Here is a 20,070-nt window from a genome sequence, read left to right on the forward strand (position 1 = left end):
GGTGATTCAAACTAAACACTTGCTAGCATAGAACTAATTATAAGCATTTGATCTTACTTCTTGGTGTTATAATATATAAAGTTAGATTGGACTCCAAAGATTTCTATGATGTATTCACATTATGCATCAAGTATAATTTGTGCATACATAAGTGGGTAAAAGCTCGTCTTCATGCCCCTTAGGCAAAACAAAAGTTGGTTCGTTGCGCTGGGGTTTAGTGACATCTTGGAGTAGTTGTTGTGAAGATAACTAGATTCAAATCTTGCATGTTCCTACCTTGTGTAGGATTTGTTAATTGTGGTTCATATTTTTGCCAGTTATGGGGAACACATCTTTTTCGATGTTGTTGGATTCTTAATTTTCATTTATATTATATAATTTTATAATTTATATAAAGAATATACATAATAAAAATGAAAATTAAGAATTATATATATATATATATATATATATATATTCTTTTAATTTTATTTTTTATATAACAGTAATATTAAAAATGTATAATAAAAAAATTATTATTATTATATTCTTTTAATTTTATTTTTTATATAACAGTAATATTAAAAATGTATAATAAAAAATTTATTATTATTATTATTTAATTTAAGGCTATAGTCAAATTAGACACCAAAGTGGTGTAAGACGCATTTTGTTTGTGGATAAAAACTTATCTAGGCGCAATAATTTGATTGCTAAATTTATCAAGACATACATACTCCATCCTATAACCTTTTTAAAAAACGCATACTCTTAACTATTAAACCCACTCAAACTATAAGAAAAAACTTACACCATATACCTATATCAAAATAAAACTCACTTTAAAAAATATTTATTTACATACGAAAGGCCACATTATACTGCGAAATACGACAAGTCTACTGGCAAATATGACCACGTGATAATGGAAAAAGCCAAAATTCAGAAATGCGAAAAAATATATTTCCAACTTTTCTCCATCACAACCAAGGGGAACCATCCCTGCATCGGAAGCACTAAAACCTCCTTTAAACCCTCAAACCTTCACTCCTCACAATAAAGAGAGCAGATTGTTGACGTTTATGCTCTCTCACCAATACTTGGTGTACGGCATCTCGCTGTCGAAACGGTATTTGTTGCATAAACCATCGCTCTTTTCAGAGCTAACGACAATTGGCGGATTTTCGCTTTCAAATCCGTCAAATTTTCCTCAGTTGGTCATAAGAATGTAGGTATGAGGCTTTGAGGAGTGTTTCATATTTCTATTTGCACGCGGCTAAACAAATGGCTTCTGGCATGAAGAATTCGGACGTGGCTGAGATTGGTGGCAGACATCATGGTCGCGTATTCGATTCCGCTAAAGGATTCCCTAGTAAGTTCTTCATCTTCCCCGCTGCGGAAATAATTCTCAGTCCAGTCTTGGAGAAAAACAGGGGAAACAAGGCAAGCTCCGCTGCTAATCCCCTGCAAACAATATACAGGTTTCGTACTTAGGGTTCCTGCGTGAAACGAAACAAAATAAAGTTATTTGAGGACGAGGATTGCAAATTTCAAATAAATGTACATGTGACAGAAATGTAGAACAAACTTTTAAATAAATGTGTATTTGATAGAACTGTAACAGAAATTTTCAAACACAACCAATTCATAAGATCAACAGCTTAGCGAGTATTGTGTTTACGGCTACCATATTGTGTTTCAACTATTTAGCTTTAGAATCTCATTAAGAGGACCCGATCGCCAGCTGCAAATGCCTGGCTAGTCCTGAATGACAGCAGTTTTCTACCCCTTTTGCAACAACATTTTGTTTGCCTAATTCATTCATTGTAATTTTATTATTGCAAGGCTGGAAATGCTATTTGCTAATTAGTAGGCCAATCAGTCTTTGTTGTTGGACGTGTGGAAAGATTATCCTCTCGGTCTAAGAAAAACACCCTCAACATATATTGGATATACTTGAAAAGCCGAGCTGATGAAAGCTGTTCTATTTAGGTCGCATAAGTTGTGGTATCTGCTTTGCGGGCTCTGATGCTGTATTGGTGTGTTTTTCACAATGTACACCGTGGTTTTAGAACTTATTAACAAGGTTTGACAAAGTTGAGTTACCTGTGCTTTTAACGCTGCAGTATCCACCACTATAGTTAGTGTTTCTAGTGGTAAGTGCATAGTACACACTAGGTGGGATTCAGCGTCTGTGTCACTAATGCATCTATAGATAACAAATCCGTCATAGAAGGCCTGGCCAAAACAGGCAAATATGCAGCTGGCGGTACACGCGCTTCAATCTGCATCCTACCTACTGGAGAGCTCTGCCCTACCCCTGGACTGCACATGGAGTATGTGTTGTTTTTCCAACCCTTGTATACTGTTTCAGAAACAAATGAATTTCTATAGAATAAAAGACCATGAACTTATGTGGGCATCGAAGTTATGACCACAGGCTGGTAAATAGTACCAGTGAAATAGTTGACTGATTTGTTTGGCTGTGGATATCTACAGAGATATCTCTCAAGTTCTGAAAAAACAGGTAGGCTTTGCAAGTTTGCTCAAGGGAGCCGTGATAAAATTTAAGCTGAGCTATATGTCTGATGAAGGGTGCGGTTTGATCTACCTGTATTCTATGATATCAGCACTCCACTGTATTGCTGTTTGTGCAAAAATTCCATAGTCATTGTACATATTCTTTGGGATTTTGATTAGAGTGAAGGCTGGTTTACAGGCTTCCACAAGCCTTGAGCTCTTTGTAAAGCATATGCAGGCACGGTCTTAAGTTACCATTTCCTTCCTTTAGTCCTCATCCACAAATCAGCTTTGCAGGCCCCCAAACTTACTTTGTGGACCCTCAACTAACTGCACCAACATCCTTTGACCCTCAACTAACTGCACCAACATCCTTTGCAGGGTTTTCTGTGAAGATTGCAGCAGTATCTTGTCAGTCTCCTTTTAGCCACAACTCCACTCTGCCAATTTGCATAGCGATATCAACTTTTGCATGGTAGATGAATTATTTGGGTAATCGCTGGCAATTGGAATGCTAATCATCGTGACTCTTCATCTACTTTCCTTTTTTTATATTCTTTGTCTAATGTGGAGGGATGGAGAGTATCATATATTTTAACATATATCCTCTGTGATGTTTTCAAGTATGTAAATATAGTTGAGTTATTGGGCAAGGTTCTGGCTTATTCTTCTTTATATACGTGTTCTTATCTGTGCTAGTTGCTATATCTTGCCTCAACCCATTGCCATAGCTTTGAATTTATCTGGAATCGGTGGTCGGTCCTTATGCCTTTCATGTGGGTGCAAAAATTAGTTGGTATCAGGTCATATAAGACATTAGATTTACATTGGTCTGCATATAGGAAGCATGGAGTCTGACCTACAACTTCTTTAATGTCTAGACAACCTTCCTTCACAATGTGTTTGTTCATAGGTTTCCATCAATCAACACTCCTCTTTGAGTGCCCTTGAGACCCTTGCACAAGTTCAAATCTTTTAGATGAAACCTTGCACAAGCAACATTAGGAATTGTACAGCAAAGTTTCCCAATTAATGATGTGTATTAAGCTACAATTCTTTTGTGCCCTTGGCCTATCAAACTGCCAATAAACCTTAGTCTGCATTCAATGCGTGAGACGTTGGGCTATCCATGTTGGAATCCATATTTGATTCTAATGATGATTCTACCTCTGCACCTAGAATTGATAGTGAATCTATTAGGAAGGTGTAAGAAACTACCCCTATAATTTTGAGAACATAAGAAGATCTAAAGATGGTTTATATAAGGTCATTGTGTTTTCCTTATGACTTCACTAAATTCATAAAACTCTTTTATTTGTATGTCTTTCACGGACTCCAAAGATCGGTGACCACTACATCTATGGAAACATTATTTCGGTCAGATCCACCCGAAGGGATCACTTCCCGCCGACTCACTAACGGAGCCTAACCCCGAGAGTGTTGAGGAGAATTGACCTCGTGACCTTTCAACAACGAGGTGCTTTAATGACGGGAACTCGACCAATTGAGCTAACCCTCGAGGTGTATTAAATTCATAGAACTCTTAAGAGACTTCAAGGATGTTTTTTCTCATGGTTGTACGAGGACCTCAAAGTCTTCAATATGTAGGAGATAAGTTCATGCCACACCTATAATCCTTGGTCTGACCTTTGTCCTTAACATCCCATTATTCAAAGATATAATTGATACAGAAACATTGGAAGGCTTGCTACAGAGTTTGTGGTGAATCGCTTTGAAGAAAATATCTTCTTGCTACCCATAATTTTGCATGGAATGTGTTGAAATGTGTAACTAAGTTCGGTCTTCATAATGTCTATTGTAATCATGATTTTCTATCTTTGATATTTAAGAGAAAAGAAATTTATTATTGTCTTTCTTGATGCATGGGTTTCATGCTCAAGGCAAATTTATTTGTAGGTCAAGCACCCATTGAGTGCTCCTAGGTTTGTCATAGAATTATGAAGTCAAAACAATCATTTTCATACTTGTAAGATCCCTTTGGGCATTTTGTATCTTGCAAATAATTTTTTTGTAAAGTCAAAAGTGTCATAAAGACCCTCCAAGACCTTGTTAAACGAGTTTACCTACAAGAAGGATCAAGTCGGCCTCCTAAGAAGCTGATATATAAGGGAATCTCGACTTCATTTGGAAGTATAATTCAATCAAGCAAGAAGAAGTTCGATATGCTAAAGAAGACGCTGGAAAAGGACAAAAATCAAGAAAATGAAGAAGATAAGCAAGATCGAAGTTTTTGGACCTCTTTCTCTCTCTCTTGTTAGGGTTTCTAAAGTAGCTGCTAGACCGAAATCACAGAAGTTGTTGTGGAAGTCGAAGTTGTAGAAGGAACTGCTGGGGAAGTCGAAATTGCAGAAGAAGTTGCTATGGAAGTTGAAGTTGCTGGTAGGTCAAAATTGCTAGAAGTTGTTGGGTCGAAGTTACTGGAAGTTGCTTGGTCAAAATTGATAGAAGCTGCTAGGTCAAAGTAGCTGGAAAAGTTCATCAAGAAGGAGAAGTACGACTTGGTCTTGGGGGGGTCTTTGACAAGGTTCTTAGGTCTGGGAACTCGTCATTTCAACTTAAAATAAGAAGAGAAGAATTCTCGTGGGTTTTTCTCTCAAGTCATTTTGTGTCCTCTTGTCTATTTGATCTTCATAGTTTGGGAGCTATTTGATGATAAGAACATGATAATAATCAAGTGAGAGAAGAAACTAATCAAGTTAAGTAAAAATACATCACAAGCAGTTATCAAAGTAAGAGAAATCACCTAATCTAGTTGCCCCTAGATTTCTCAACAGAATGCACATTGTTGCTAGAAGCATTTGTGCTACAAAGCCAATATGCCTTTCAAGAATTCATTATGTAATCCTTTCAAGAATTCATTATTTAACGGAATGAGTTGAAATAAATTTTTAGACAAAACCTTTTTTCAATTGGATATTGGGAAGACAAGTATATGTAGTGGCAATGGCTACAAAATATACTTTTGAACTCCAAAACATGTCCACTTGTCTGGAGATCTATGATATTAAGAAACTTAAAATATTGAAAAATATAGCAAGGCTATAGAGGTATACTCGAAATGAAATTGAATTCTTGACAATGATACTCTTGTAGGTGTACATCCTCTAGTTACCAAAGTATAATGATCATCTAGTTGCCAAAGGTTGCAAATTGATTCCAAGAATATGATCTAGTGAATGGAACTACGTAATGGAATCTTGATGTCAAAAGCTTGCATACCACAAGCAACTACAATATTTTATGGTCTTGGATACAAAGCCTCTAATGCCTCAACAACAACAATGGTCATTGTTAGTGCAAAATCTAGCAGGCCTAGTGCAAAGCCTCACTAGGCAACCTAGGTCAAGGGAAAAAAAAGACAACCTCCCACTATCACCTTGATGATCCGTCTTTGCCCTTTTGTGCTAGATGAAATCCCCAGAAGGGAGGCTTCCCTAGAGGGAAATCCTAAGGTTTAGGTGTTCAAGCCTTAGACTTTGAGAAAGAATCACCCAATAAATAGTCAACAAATAAGGAGTAGGGTGAGAAGAAAAGGCAAGGAAAGCATCGACCAAACATTTGCAAAGGTCGAGATAAGGAGGCCCCAAATTTTAGGTAACTTTCCTTAGGACCTTGAAGAAAAAAGGGTTTGCTATAAGTTAGGGTTTGAATTGTTCTCAATAGATAGGGCATGTAATGGGCCATGGCATGTAGCAAACATGAAACAAGGGAAATGTGTTGAGAAATCTAGGGCAGCTAGATTAGGGTTGATTTCTCATTACTTGATAACTGCTTGTGATGTTCTTTACTTTAATTTGTAGTACTTACAATTATCTTCTTCTTCTCTTAATTATTATGGTGTTCTTATCATCAAACAACTACCAAAACGTGAAGATCAATAGAAGAAATGGACACAAGATGTAGGCTGCTAGCGAGGGCCAAAACCTCTCCTAGAGAGGAAAACCCACAATAAATTCTTCTCTTCTTATAGAATCTTCAAATGATGAATTCCAAGACCTTTAGACCCAAGATTGAGACCCCTCCAAGACCAAGTCAACCTCTTTCTTAATGAGCCTTGCTTAAACACCTTCTAGCAACAAAGTTCGACCCTCCAGCAATTGCTGCAACTTCGACCCCAACCATTTCTGCAACTTCAACCCCAACAACTTCTGTAACTTCGACCCCCAATAACTTCTGCAATTTCATACATGTGGGAGAAAGAGACTAATTTAGGCCTCCTTTCTTCTTCGCTTGGCTTGTTTCTCCTTACTTAGTCAAATGGATGATTTGTCTTGCCTTTAGATCATAAATTTCAACCTTCTTTGGAAATCTGAAATTTCGTCCTTGTTACTGTAGAAACCCTAGCTTCTTCTTTGCATGTGTGAGAGAAATATACCCCAAAATTTTAGATTTGTTGTCTTCTAGCCTTTCCTTGTTCTTTGCTGCCTTTTTGAACTTCTTCTTCTTGTGATTGAAGTTCCTTGGATTCCTTTCTTCAAATGAGGTCGAATGCTTCTTATATATAACTGTTCTAGGAGTACGAATTGCCCTTTATGACGCTGACTTCTTCTCTATAGGCCAACTTGGCGTTGGAGGGACATTTTGACATATTTGACTCAAAAATAATTCTTTTTACTTGTTACAAAATGCCTAATAGGGTCTATTACATATGACAATGACTTTTGACTCCTTGACTCTATGACAAACCATAGAAGCACACAATGGGTGCTTTGACCTACAAATAAATTGACTTTGAGCATGAAACCCATGCCCTAAAATAACAATAATAATTTTTCTTTCTCTTTTACATCAAATACATAAAATATTATGAAGACCAAACCTAGTTACACATTTCAACACTCCCTCTTAACTAGGGAGGTATTCATAATACATAGATGGTACAAGGACATTCTCATATTGAAGAATTCTCACAAGAAGAGTCGGATTGGTAAGCCATCTCATAAGCTATCTTTTCAGCTTATGTTAGTGCATCTCATCATATCAACCAACATTGTCATATAGCAAGGCCTTGACTAATAGCTCTATCTCTCCACTAGATTAGAGCACAATGCTTGGGAGACAATGATTTATAGGCACCTTCATCATTGTCTCTCAAGGCACATATTGTTAAAATTGGCAACTAGGCCCAAACTCCATGCGGGTCATGTTATTTATGACAGCTGATATTTTTCTTGGATTCCTCTCTTCGAGAGGTGTAGGATTGATCTAAAGATCATCCGATTCCGACATGTATTCATGGAGATACAAATTTATTTGTACTATTTGACAATTTGTCAAGGTCGGCCAACAAGCAAATTACCCCAACTTATCCTCAACGTTGCATTATAAATAGAAGAGGTTTCAAGTCATTTTTGAGACACACACTTCTCCTAAGATCTCTCTCCACTCGTTTGGGTTTGGTGGCTAGAGAGATCAAGAGGGAGAAGCCCTACACGCAGTGAAGGAAGGGTTCTATACATAGCAAGTCAAGGTGCCCTAGACGCAGTTGAAGGAGATCTAGCCATGCCCTAGATGCAGTCACAAAGAAGGTATAGCCGCTGTCTTGAAGGTGCTCTAGTGCCCTAACCGCAAGCCTCATCTGTAACAAAAGGAGGCCTAGTTAGCAACCCTAATCCGCTGTCAAGAGAGCCCTAAAAAGCTGCTAAAAGAAAGCCCTAAAACGCAGCTAAAAGGAGACCCTAAGCCATAGTAAAAGGTATCCCTAATCCGCTGTAAAGAAAGCCCTAAAATGCAGCTAAAAGGTAGCCCTAGCCGTAGTCAAAAGAAGGCTTAGATGCAGTCAAGAGAGGGCAAACACGCAGCTAAGGAAGGCTCCTATTCTTGGCAAAAGAAAGACCCTAATCCGTAGCAAGAGGAAGGCCCTAGCCACTGTTAGAAGGAGCCATAAGACAACAAGAAAGAAGCCCTAGAATCAGCGTGGAAGTCTTATGTTTTGTTGTAGGTGCAGCGTGTGAAAGAGAGGCTGTTTTGAGTGCTGTTCCTGGGTGCTCTTGTAGGGAGAAAGGCTGAAGTGTGAAACTTAAGATCACAACAAGAAGTGGCATTCAACGAGGATGAAATAGGGCTGTTCAGTAGCCATTCTAGGAAGGTTGAAGGGCTGGAAGAAGGTCGAGTATCTTGCTTGAAGGACGTGGAGAAAGGGAGCTATCTGAGGGCCCATAGAGTGTGGAACAATCCTCTTGAATGGTTGCTGCAGGCCTGTTCTAAGTGCTGTAGGATGCCACTATAATGAGAGGAAGGCAGAGCTATTGTTAAGGGCTTATAGGCTGCTTTGCATTACAGCAAAGGGGACAACTTTCCCTTGGAGGACAATCACATTAATTGAAGGCAATCTGGGCAGATTTTGAGGGCTGATAAAGATGCCCTAACCAGTATTCAGAACTGCAGTCCTTGATGTCAAAACTGCAACCTCATTGTGTCATCTTCAAGGTGTAAATATTTGATGTCAGATCTTCTATTTGGCAAGTCAAGTATTGACTTAAAATCATTGTACTCTATCTCTGAACTATTGAAGACTAAAGAAGACTTGATCAAGGGTTTCCCCACATTGGGGTTTGTCCCTGGCTGGTGCCACATTGTTAAGTTATGGTATGTTCTATGCTTATAACAGTTTACTTCTTTTTCTTATTATATTCCACAATCACATGTACATAAAGTAAAGTGCAGATAGAACATTAAACGATCGACAGAAAACAAGCCAAGACAAGAGACACAAGATGTGGCGGCTAGCCAGGGACAAACCCCACAATGTGTGGGGAAACCCTTTGACCAAATCTTCTTTTATCTTCAATAATTCAGCAGAGAGAAATAGTACAATAAATCTGATTCATATCAGCAGTAGCAAACCCTAGATCAGTAGCATCAGCATTAGCAGCTTCATTATCAAACTAGGGCAGACCATATCTCACAAACCGACAGTCGGATTGACTTCATTCCACCACCAAAAGTTTTGGCTTCCAGAGGAGGTTCAGATGAACCTACAGCGCAATTCGGATGAGGAGATCTTCTAGGCCACGCAAGTCAATCTTTACTTCTGCAGTTGCAGCTTCAGTTTCAGCAGTTTCCGGCTTCAAACTAGGGCAGTCGATATCTTGCAAACCGTTCGTCGAATTGACTTCATTCCACCACCAAAAGTTGCGGCTTTCAAAGGAGGTTCAGATGAACCTACAGCGCAGTTCCAAAGAGGAGATCTTCTAGGCCACGCAAGTCAATCTTTACTTCTGCAGTTGCAGCTTCAAATTCAATAGCTTCCGACTTCACATGTGTGAGAGAGAGAGACCCATTTCAGCGCAGTAGAGAAGAGACTCATATCTGCGCAGTAGAGAGAGAGAGAGATGTGATGAGATGAGTGAGTCCAAATGAGGAAAAGTCCTCTTATATTTATACACAACGTTGGTGGGTGAATAGATGCGACTGTTGGGCTTCTGAGCCTACATGAGTTGTAGGTCGGCTTGATAATAATTCCATAATCAAAATAAATTCATATCTCCATGAATACTTATCGGAATTGGATGATCTTTATATCAATCCTACACCTCTCGACGAGAGGAATCTAATAAAAATATTATTAGCCATGAGTAAGATGACCCACATGAAGTTTTGCCCTGGTTGCCAATTTTAACACACATCTTGTGTCCTCTTGTCTTGGCTTGTCTTCTATTGTTTATGTTTTTGTTCAATCTGCACTTTACTATTGTGCTGATGTGATTGCTAATCTGAATATTGTCATTGGGCTAATATGAAAAATTGAAGTAAATTGCTCTAAGCATAGAACTTACCCAAATTTAACATGGTATCAGAATTGAGGTGAAGACAAAGCCCAAGCAAAAGTGAAAGAGCAATCACTGAAGGCAGTTGGAAGGACAAAAGGCTCAATGGATTCCTCATCCCACTTCCCGGCTGAAGACAAACTCCGTGAAAAGTTTGACTATCACAGATGGAAGATGATAATAATAATCTTTTACAAAATATACAAGTACAGTCTTTGTAAAGGAACCTCAACTTCCTCCTTACAATTTCTGTCAAAAATCACAGTTCGGCCTGCATCATTTAGTAGTGCCCGAACTGTCATTCAGGAGCGCCCACCCCTGCCGGGTCGGGTCGCCCAACTCGTCGGGTAGAGGCGCCCTACCCAGGTTGCCCTCTGCACTAACTCGTTGCATAAACCGGTTACTGTAGCTCGTCGCACCGTTCGGCCATTGCTCTCGGCGTGTTGCCCTTTCGGCGCTTGTCCGTAGCTCGCCCAACGCCCCGATGCTTCACTTGCCTGTTCGCACGCCTTACCGCAGCCGTAACCGTAGCCTTACTTGCGGAAACTTGTCGTTCGGCTTTGTCGTGCAACATCGCCCTCCGCGGGTCACCTGTCGGGCATACGTGCCTACCTCGTGCAGCGACGCCCTACCCAGTTCGCCCGTCGGGCAGACGTGCCCAACCTGCACTGCGAAACCCGAAAATTGCGTTTTGCTCCCTCGGTTTGGTGCTTTGGTCAAGGGCCGCCTGCACCTCTCCTAGCTCGTTCGCCCACCCTTTGGCTCGTCCACTTCTCCTTGAACTCACACTTGAATGTTTGAACTTGAAGTGATGTCTTCTCTCCTCCATGGCGTCCTCTACTTATACGCTTCTCCAAGGATATAACGTGGGTCGGCCTGCCCAGGCCGACCTCTCAACTCGGCCAACTATGCCCCCACTTTACATCGGCTCACCCATGTCGTCGCCTCACCGGGTCCACTTGCCCAACTTCGCACCATATAAGCTTACCTCTGCAAAGTCTCCACACTTAGCCAAATTTTGGTTTTTCGACTCTCCGTTGGCTCGTTGCAACTCGTGTCCTGGGCGCCTTTAACTGACTGCCCCAACTCGTTGCAACACCAACTCGTCCCATCGTCGCAACAAACATCGCAACTGATTCGCCCGCTCACCGACTCGTCGCACGCCAGCTCATCGCATTTAACCGAGGGCGCATCGCCCCGCTCCGTCGCACACCAACCGCCGACTCATGGTCTTGACATACTCCCCCACTCTAAATGGTTGTCGTCCTCGACAACTCTCCATCTCGGCAATCACCATCACCAAGACTGTCAAACCACACAAACGTGTGTATGGGTAATCCAGATGTGTCCACCTCTCGACCTGCCTCATGCCATAGATATGCCAAACTCTGCAAGAAATCATGTGCTGGTACCCCTCATGTCGGTGACTAGTTGGGTAGCTAATCCAACCGTGCATCGCCTCCATAAGAACTCATGCCCCTACATCATCATGACTCTCCACTGCATGCTACCTGTCAATCTGTGTCATCTCACCCCTAGATGTCTGCTCAAAATGTTGGAGACTCACTGCCATGAGCAGCTAACAATGAGCCTCATCTCCATGATAGTCTAAGAAGATAAGGAGGAAGTGGAGCCTGAAGGCTCTCCCTCTTCCTCACTAATCAACTCAATCCATCTATCAGGATCCTCCACTTCTAACCTCTGCAAGTATGCTTCCTGATCCTCTGTCTAAACATTCGGCCTAACATCCTCATCCATCTCCATTGCCTCTAGTCTCCTTGATAGATCCAAGATACTATCAGACAATGTGCGGATCACCTGTGATTGTTCCATAAGCTTTCCCTTTGCAGAAGACAACCGCTTATAGACCTCTTCATCTTGCTTGTCATCCTCCATATTCATCGCTGTCAGTTTACACTCAATCTTTGTAACTCCTACGGTTGGGACACCAATAGGTACATCCTCTCGTCCGTCGTAAATGTACAGTTTCTTCATATGGGGAACTACCATAGCTTCAAATTGCTTCATAAACTCCATGCCCAACACAACTTCATAGTCATCTATCTGCACCATAGTGAAATCAACCTTCCCTGTCCATTCACCAAGTGTCACATCCACTCTCTCAGCTACACCGATCACAAAATCCAGAGGAGAATTCACTGCCTTCATTTGTGCCTGCACCGGTACAAACTTCAGTCCAATCCTTCTCGCAGTATCCTTGCTCATGAAGTTGTGAGTTGCCCCACTATCCACCATAGTGAGTACAACATCACTCCCAACTTTCATCTCAACATACTCTAACTTGTTTCTTTCCAGATCTCTTCGTGAGACCGCTTCCGTAGCCACTGCAACTCCTAGAATCTGCATGACCCCAACAAAAGTTTCTTCTTTCTTTTTCGCATTGGACTGTGCTATCATAGCCACTTTTGGTCTTGAAGGACAATTCTTCACCATATGTGGTTCCTCACATATCCAACACTTCAACAGTTTCTTCGTCTTCGCCTTGTCATACGATCTCGAAGGCTCCTCCTTTGTAGACTTCTCTTTCGGCTTGTCAGTCTTTTTCTTCTTCTCTTCGGTTCCTTCATCATAGTGTTCTACCAAGTGATCCACAACAACAAATGCTTCTTCAAGTGTTTTTATCTTTTGCCTCTTCACTTCATTGCGTGCCCAAGGCTTCAATCCTATAATAAAATTGCATACCTTGTCCCTCTTCACCATGTTTGGAAGTTCCAAAACTGCACTTGAGAACTCTCGCTGATGGAAGCTGCAGTACATGACAAAGAGGAGCTTGGTGGGATGGAACCTACCATAACAAAAGCGAATTTGGAGGATGTTGCAGATGTGACAGCGAAAGAGGAAGGACTTGAGGTACCATTGATTACTCAAGTTGAACCAGATTCGGGCACGATGCAAACATTGATGGATGAAGGCACTCACATGGAGGAGCCTCATGATGAAGTAAGTATTCTTATTACTACTTGTGTTTCATTGGAGCTTTTGGAGGATGGGCCATATGCAGGGAAGGGCAAAGACAGTTTGTCGATGCGATGGACAACCTTACCATGGATGTCTACGATGAGACCTTGTGTGGAGAAGCAAGGAACATTGATTGTTGCAGGGCTTGTTGGAGCAATTTGTGACCTCATGGCAGGGGGTGCAAATGCTCGTGACAAGGGTGGAACATGATGATCATTGCGGAGGATGTGCTAAATGGCTAAGTGCTCGACGTGACTCATGGACTGTTTGGGGAAAGGGCACACACTTGAGTTTTGATGATGCTTGGGTGGACTTCTTCATGGATGAAGACCAAGAGGCAGTTTTGGTGGACCCTTTAGTGGGGGAGTGATGGTGGAAGGAACTTGTATGACGTGATTTGACTTGATGATATATATGGTTTGGGTGACCGAGGGCACTAAACCGAATTGAGGATTAGGATGAAGATGACCGATGTTGTGATGGGTCTACTTAGTTGGACAACACGGGCAACTTGAGTCATGGACATCGAGTTGGATAGATGGAGATGTTGTGCACTCTTGTACAACAAGGCCATGGACTTGGTGGATTTGTGAGCAGTCTATGAGAACATTCCTACTACATGGAGAGCTGAGGCATCTTGCAGTGAGCTTTGAGGCCGAGACATGTATGCTTGCCGAGATGTGGGGTGGAGATGATTCATGGAGCTCATGATGACATGAGATTGTCGCAACCATTGGAGACTTCATATTATAGTGGACTTGAAGGATTTGATGCATTGAGAAGTTGAGGTCAGTGACTTTGATGCAGTATGGGGTGCATACTTTTGAGTACATGGGTGTGCTTGGGAGAGTGACTTGATGTGGAGGATCGAGATGAGACACTTTGGAGTTGATGGAGTTGCAGCGATGATGTTGCCTTGGTGGCAGCACTTGGGCATGGGTTGAGCCTAGACTTGACCATGGGCAGCACATGGATGATGAGACAGGTGTATGCTTGTTTCTTTGGCAGACTTGAGGGATGTCACATTACAGATATGATGGAGGTTGCTCCATTGATTTGGATGTGGCACATTGAGAGTCGGTTTGATGAGAGGATCTCTTCATTTTGAGGAGATGGATCTTACACATTTATGGATGATGATGTTAGGATAGATGCAATTGATTGACATGCAACACATTGACATCAAACATCATGGGAAGCATGTTGCAGACGAGATGGAGGCTACTTCATGGACCTGGGCATGGCTTTCTTACATTTTGATGGATTCTTGATTGAGTTGATATTGTGACAGGATGCTGAGAGAAATGACTGATGATGGCATGAGGAGGTGCATTCTCATGGTTTGAGCGCGACAATTGGATTAGCTACTCGACTAGTTCGAGTCATGGGGGTAGACAGTGTACTGAGGTGCGTCTGAAAGATATGTCAAGGTTTTTACCGAGATATGTTAGAGTTAGGTTGGAGTATCATGGTAGCGGTTTACATGACGACGATACATGATGGGGTCGACACGATATATGTTGCAGTGAGCATGTAGCTTGAGTTGGGGGGACCAGCCTTCCATGGTGGGGCAACATGTGGAGATTGCGACGGATGTGGTTGATGATCATGGATTGAGGAGACTTTCCTATTCATGGAGACATGAGCCTTTACGGTTTGTGCAATGGCAGAGCAGAGGTGGGTAGCATGGACATTTCGGATGTTCGAGCTAGCGATACTTTGCGATGTCATATGATGGTGTTGTCGAGGACGACAACCATTTAGAGTCGGGGAGTATGTCACGCCCACGAGTCGTGTGTGCGATGTGCGACGAGGTGGGGAGACGCGCCCTTGGTTAAACGCGACGAGTTGGTGTGGGACGAGTCGGTAAGCGGGCGAGTCGGTTGCGACGATGGGACGAGTTGGGCGATTGATTAAAGGCGCCCAGGACACGAGTTGCAACGAGCCAACGGAGAGTCGAAAAACTGAAGAAGAAAAAATTTGGCTAAGTATGGAGATTTGCGATGGTGAGCTTATATGTTGCGCAGTTGGGCAAGTGGACCCGATGGGGCGATGACATGGGCGAGCTGACGTGAAGTTGGGGTATGGTTGGCCGAGTTGGAAGGTCGGCTTGGGCAGGCTGACCCACCTTCATCCTTGTGAAGAGCGTATAAGTAGAGGACGCATTTGAGGAGGAGGCATCATTCAAGGTTCAAACATTCTAAGTGCGAAGTCTAAGTGATGTTGGACAAGCCAAGGGAAGGGTGAACGAAGTAGGGAGAGGTGCGGGCGGCTCTAGACCGAAGCACCAAGCCAAGGAAGAAGTCTGAACGACTGGATGAACGAAGGTTTGAACGGGCTGAACGGGTGTCTGAATGACCGGCCGAATGGAGGTCTGAACGGGCTAAACGAGTGTCTGAATGACTGGCTGAACGGAGGTCTGAATGGGCTGAACGAGTGTCTGAACGGTCGACCGAACGGAGGTCTGAACGGACTAAATGAGTGTTTGAACGGCCGACCGAACAGAGGTTTGAACGGGCTGAACGAAGGTATGAACAATCGGGCCGAACGGAGGTCTGAACGAAAGTTCAAACGATGGGTTGAATGGATTGAATGAAAGTTCGAACGATGGGTTGAACGGACTGAACGAAAGTTTGAACGACGGGCTAAACGGGCAGAACGAAAGTTTGAACGACGGGATGAACGGACTGAACGAAAGTTCAAATGACAGGGTGAACGAGCTGAACGGGAGTCTGAATGACCGGCCGAATGGAAGTCTGAATGACAGGCCGAACGAAGGTCTGAACGACGAGTTGAACGAGATGCGGGCGACCCGACTTGACAGGGGTGGGCGCTCTTGAACGACAGTTGGGCACTGCTGAACGGTGCAGGTCGAATTGTTGGGTTTTGACAGAGTTGTAGAAAGGAAGTTTAAGGTTGCTTCACAAAGGCTGTACTTGTATATTTATTTGTAAAATATTATTATTATCATTGTTGGGCAGACTCTTATCAGGAATAACATAAATACTTTCATCATCATTTTTCACTTTTTATTAAGCATTCATCTTTTTAGCACAGTGGAAATACATTCATCATCATTATCATTTATAGACATAGGCACAACGGATACAATCTTTAATGGGAGGGGCAACTTCTTGGTTAGAGTCTGCCCAACAATGATAATAATAATCTTTTTACAATTAAATATACAAGTTCAACCTTTGTGAAGGAACCCAAAGTTTCCTCTCAACAATTTTGTCAAAACTCAACAATTCGACTTGCATCGTCCAGTAGTGCCCAACTGTCGTTCAGGGTGGCCCATGCCTGTCGTGCAAATCACCCTTGGTTCGTTCAGCTCGTCGTTCAGACCTTCGTTCGGCTGGTCGTTCAGAGTTTCGTTCAGCTGGTCGTTCAGACTTCCGTTCGGCTGGTCGTTCAGACTTCCGTTCGGCTGGTCGTTCAGACTTCCGTTCGGCTGGTCGTTCAGACTCCTGTTCGACCCCATTGTTCAGAGTTCCGTTCAGCTCGGTCGTTCAGACCTTCGTTTAGCTCGGTCTTTCAGACCTCCGTTCAGCCCGGTCGTTCAAACCTCCGTTCAGCTTGTTTGAACCTCCGTTCGACTCGGTTGTTCAGACCTTCGTTCAACCTGTTCAACTCGTTCGAACCTTCGTTCGGCCCTGCTGAAGACAAACTCCACAAAAAGTCCGACATTGGAAGAACAAGAAGTGCTAGATTATGTGAAGGGTAAAATCCCTGAGCCTCCATCAAATGCACCCACTGCTACAAAGAACAAGTACACCAAGGGTGAAGTCAAAGCGAAGAAGATTATCAGAGATTCCATTGACAAGCGTCTGGTGGCCTACATCTCCGATCTAAACACCTCCAAGGAGATCTACGACAGATTGGTAAGCATGTTCAAGGTTAGTGATGCAAATCAAATTTTGTTCCTCAAAAATAAATTGAAGGATATTAAGGGTAAGGATGAGGATATTCAATCCTACTTCTTAAGGGTCATCGAGATCAAGAATGATTTTCTATTGATTGGAGAAGTCATTCCTGACAGGGAACTTACTATCACTACCCTTGGAGGACTCCCACCCGAGTGGTATATATTTAGAACCACTATTCTCAATAATGATCGAATTCTAGGGTTTGAAGAATTGATGTCGAGATGCATTCAAGAAGAAACTAGGATGGTGGAGCAAGAGATGCCTTCTAATAGAGGAAACTCCACTGCTTTCTCCGCTCATGCCAAAAGGAGAAATAATGTAGGGTCTAAAGTTCATTTCAATGGAAAGCCTGGATCTAAGGGAGGAAGGAAAGGCAGATGCTTTGCTTGTAATAAGTTTGGCCATTATGTGAGGGAGTGTCCAAACAAAAGGGACACATCACATGATGATGATCACAATCATTCCAGGGGCAACTTCAACAATAATGATAGAAGGAATGATAGGTATAATGGCAAAGGAAAAAGGAATGCAGGACATCAAGGGAATGGTCGACCCTCCAAGAAAGTAAGGAACTCTAGGTATGAAGAATCAAATGTTGTTTTTGATAAGCAAAAGGAGTATTATCTTATATCGACCCTCTCCACTACCTCTCCTTTAGACACTTTGGGAAATTGGCTTATTGATAGTGGTGCTTCAAGGCACTTCACTGGATACAAGGAAGCGCTCTCTAATCTGATAGAGAAGGAATCAAACTTGAAGATTATTGTTAGAGAGGATGCCACCTATCCCGTAAAGGGTATAGGGAATGTTACTCTTCAATTGGATCAGGGTAACTCGATTCATTTACAAGAAGTTCTATATGTACCTAATCTCAAGAAGAACCCGGTGTCCATTTCGGCAATGGAAGACAAAGGTTACAAGGTGGCATTCATCGATGGAAAGGTAGGTGCTTGGAAAAGGAATTTTAAAGATGCTTTCACTCTTGGGTTTAGGGTTTGCACTTTGTATCAAGTTGCAGGAAGTCCATTGGGGAGCATGCCGTGTGACACATCTCTTCAATGGCACCAGAGGTCTGCCCATCTTCATTGTAAGGCCCTACCCAATGTGAGACAGATGGTGACAGGGATGCCTGAAGAGCATGAAGGTACATGTCCGAGATGTACCGTAGGAAAACTTACAAGGGGACCATTCCCCTCATGTAATAGCAAGACCACAGATGTGGAACAACCCGAGGGGTTTGAGATTCATGATCAGGAATCTCATGTATGCAGGTTGAAGAAAGCTCTCTATGATTTAAAGCAGGTGTGAGAGGATTGACAACTATCTGATAAAGCTGAGATTCACTAGGAGTGAAGCCGATCCACTAGGAGTGAAGCCGATCCAAATCTTTGCTTTAAGGTTGTGGATGATAGACGTCTCATATTGGTACTTTATGTGGACAACCTCTTTCTGACAGGTACAAATCCTCTCATTTGCAAAAGTAAGAGGGAGTTGGATTCTGAATTTGGAATGGTGGACTGCAAGCCTGTGACTACCCCGATGGAGCTTAACTTTAAAAAGTTATGCGGTAGTGCTGCCGGACCTGAATTGGGAAATGCCTATGAGTTTCGTCAACTCATAGTAGCATTGATGTTCTTGGTGAACTCCCGTCCAGATAGATGTTTTGCAGTTAGCATGTTGAGCCAACATATGGTTGAGCCTCATCACTCACATTGGATTGGTGCCAAGAATCTTTTGAGATATCTTCGGGGCACAATCACTCATGGATTGAGATACACTGCCAGAAATGTGAGGCTACATTGTTACTCTGACGCTGATTGGGCAGGCAGTGTGGTGGATCGCAAAAGCACTTTTGAGCGCTGGTTTTCTTTTGGTTCTGCTCTGATATCCTAGATGAGCAGGAAGCTGAAGTCGGTTGCTTTGAGCACCGCTGAGTCCGGATACATAGCTGCTAGTATGGTCTTGTGTGAAGTTGTCTGGTTGGGGAAGCTCTTCAGTGAGCTGTTTGGACACATGCTGGATACCACCGTGATCCTCTGTGACAACCAGAGTGGGATCCGATTATTAGAGAATCCCGTATTTCATGATCGCTCCCAGCACATAGACATCAGGTACCACTTTATCCGGGATATGGTACAACGAGGAGCAATAAGGCTCCATCACATTGGGACTGATGTGCAGGTCGTTGATATTTTGACGAAGCCCCTGGGAAAGGTCAAATTCTTGACTTTTCGAGAACGACTAGGAGTCGTGGAGAGACCCTCTCCTGAGGGTCCTGTATGATATGGATATTGAGCTCTGGGAGCTCCGAGGGGCTTGGGGTACTTCTTGGAGCGATGAGCAACCATAGGGTGAGTGGTTTAGCCTTCCCCTAGTGGTCTGCTATGTAGGCAAGATGAGTGGTTCATCCTTCTCCTGCTGAGACACAATCATAGGGTGAGTGGTTCAGCCTTCCCCTAGTGATTTGTTGTGTACAAGGTGAGTGGTTCAGCCTTCCCCTGGGATACCCCATGGCGACATGTAGGTAGGATGAGTGTTTCATCCTTCTCCTGCGGAGACATCCTACCCATGCAGTGTGGGACTCATGGGAAGTACCTCTTATCTGGCCAATGAGCAGGGAAATGAGGATAGGGACCATAGTACTACTGATGGACGCATCGTGTACTACTGTACTCCCTATGCTAGGATGATATTGATCTGGGATCAATTGGAACTGACTTCGGGTCAGTAAGAGTGGTATGAAACACTCTCTTTATTTGGAACTGATTTCGGATCAGTAAGAGTGGTATGAGACTCTTTATTTGGAACTAATTTCGGATCAATAAGAGTGGTATGAGACACTCTCTTTATTTGGAACTGATTTTGGATTAGTA

General features: G+C 42.6%; 1 pseudogene across 1 annotated transcript in view; it reads left to right on the plus strand.

Moving 5' to 3' along the window:
• The first annotated feature begins 970 nt into the window (after positions 1-970).
• The window catches only part of LOC149140723 (uncharacterized), a 193,936-nt pseudogene continuing 174,836 nt past the window's right edge, over positions 971-20,070 (plus strand). The window contains exon 1 of the transcript XR_016264639.1: positions 971-1,351. The product of XR_016264639.1 is annotated as an uncharacterized LOC149140723 (transcript). The remainder of the gene's footprint in view (positions 1,352-20,070) is intronic.

The sequence above is a fragment of the Pinus tabuliformis genome, chromosome X, assembly GCF_031772625.1.
Source record: "Pinus tabuliformis cultivar Carrire ecotype Pingquan chromosome X, CPIR1, whole genome shotgun sequence".
NCBI classification, from domain to species: domain Eukaryota; kingdom Viridiplantae; phylum Streptophyta; class Pinopsida; order Pinales; family Pinaceae; genus Pinus; species Pinus tabuliformis.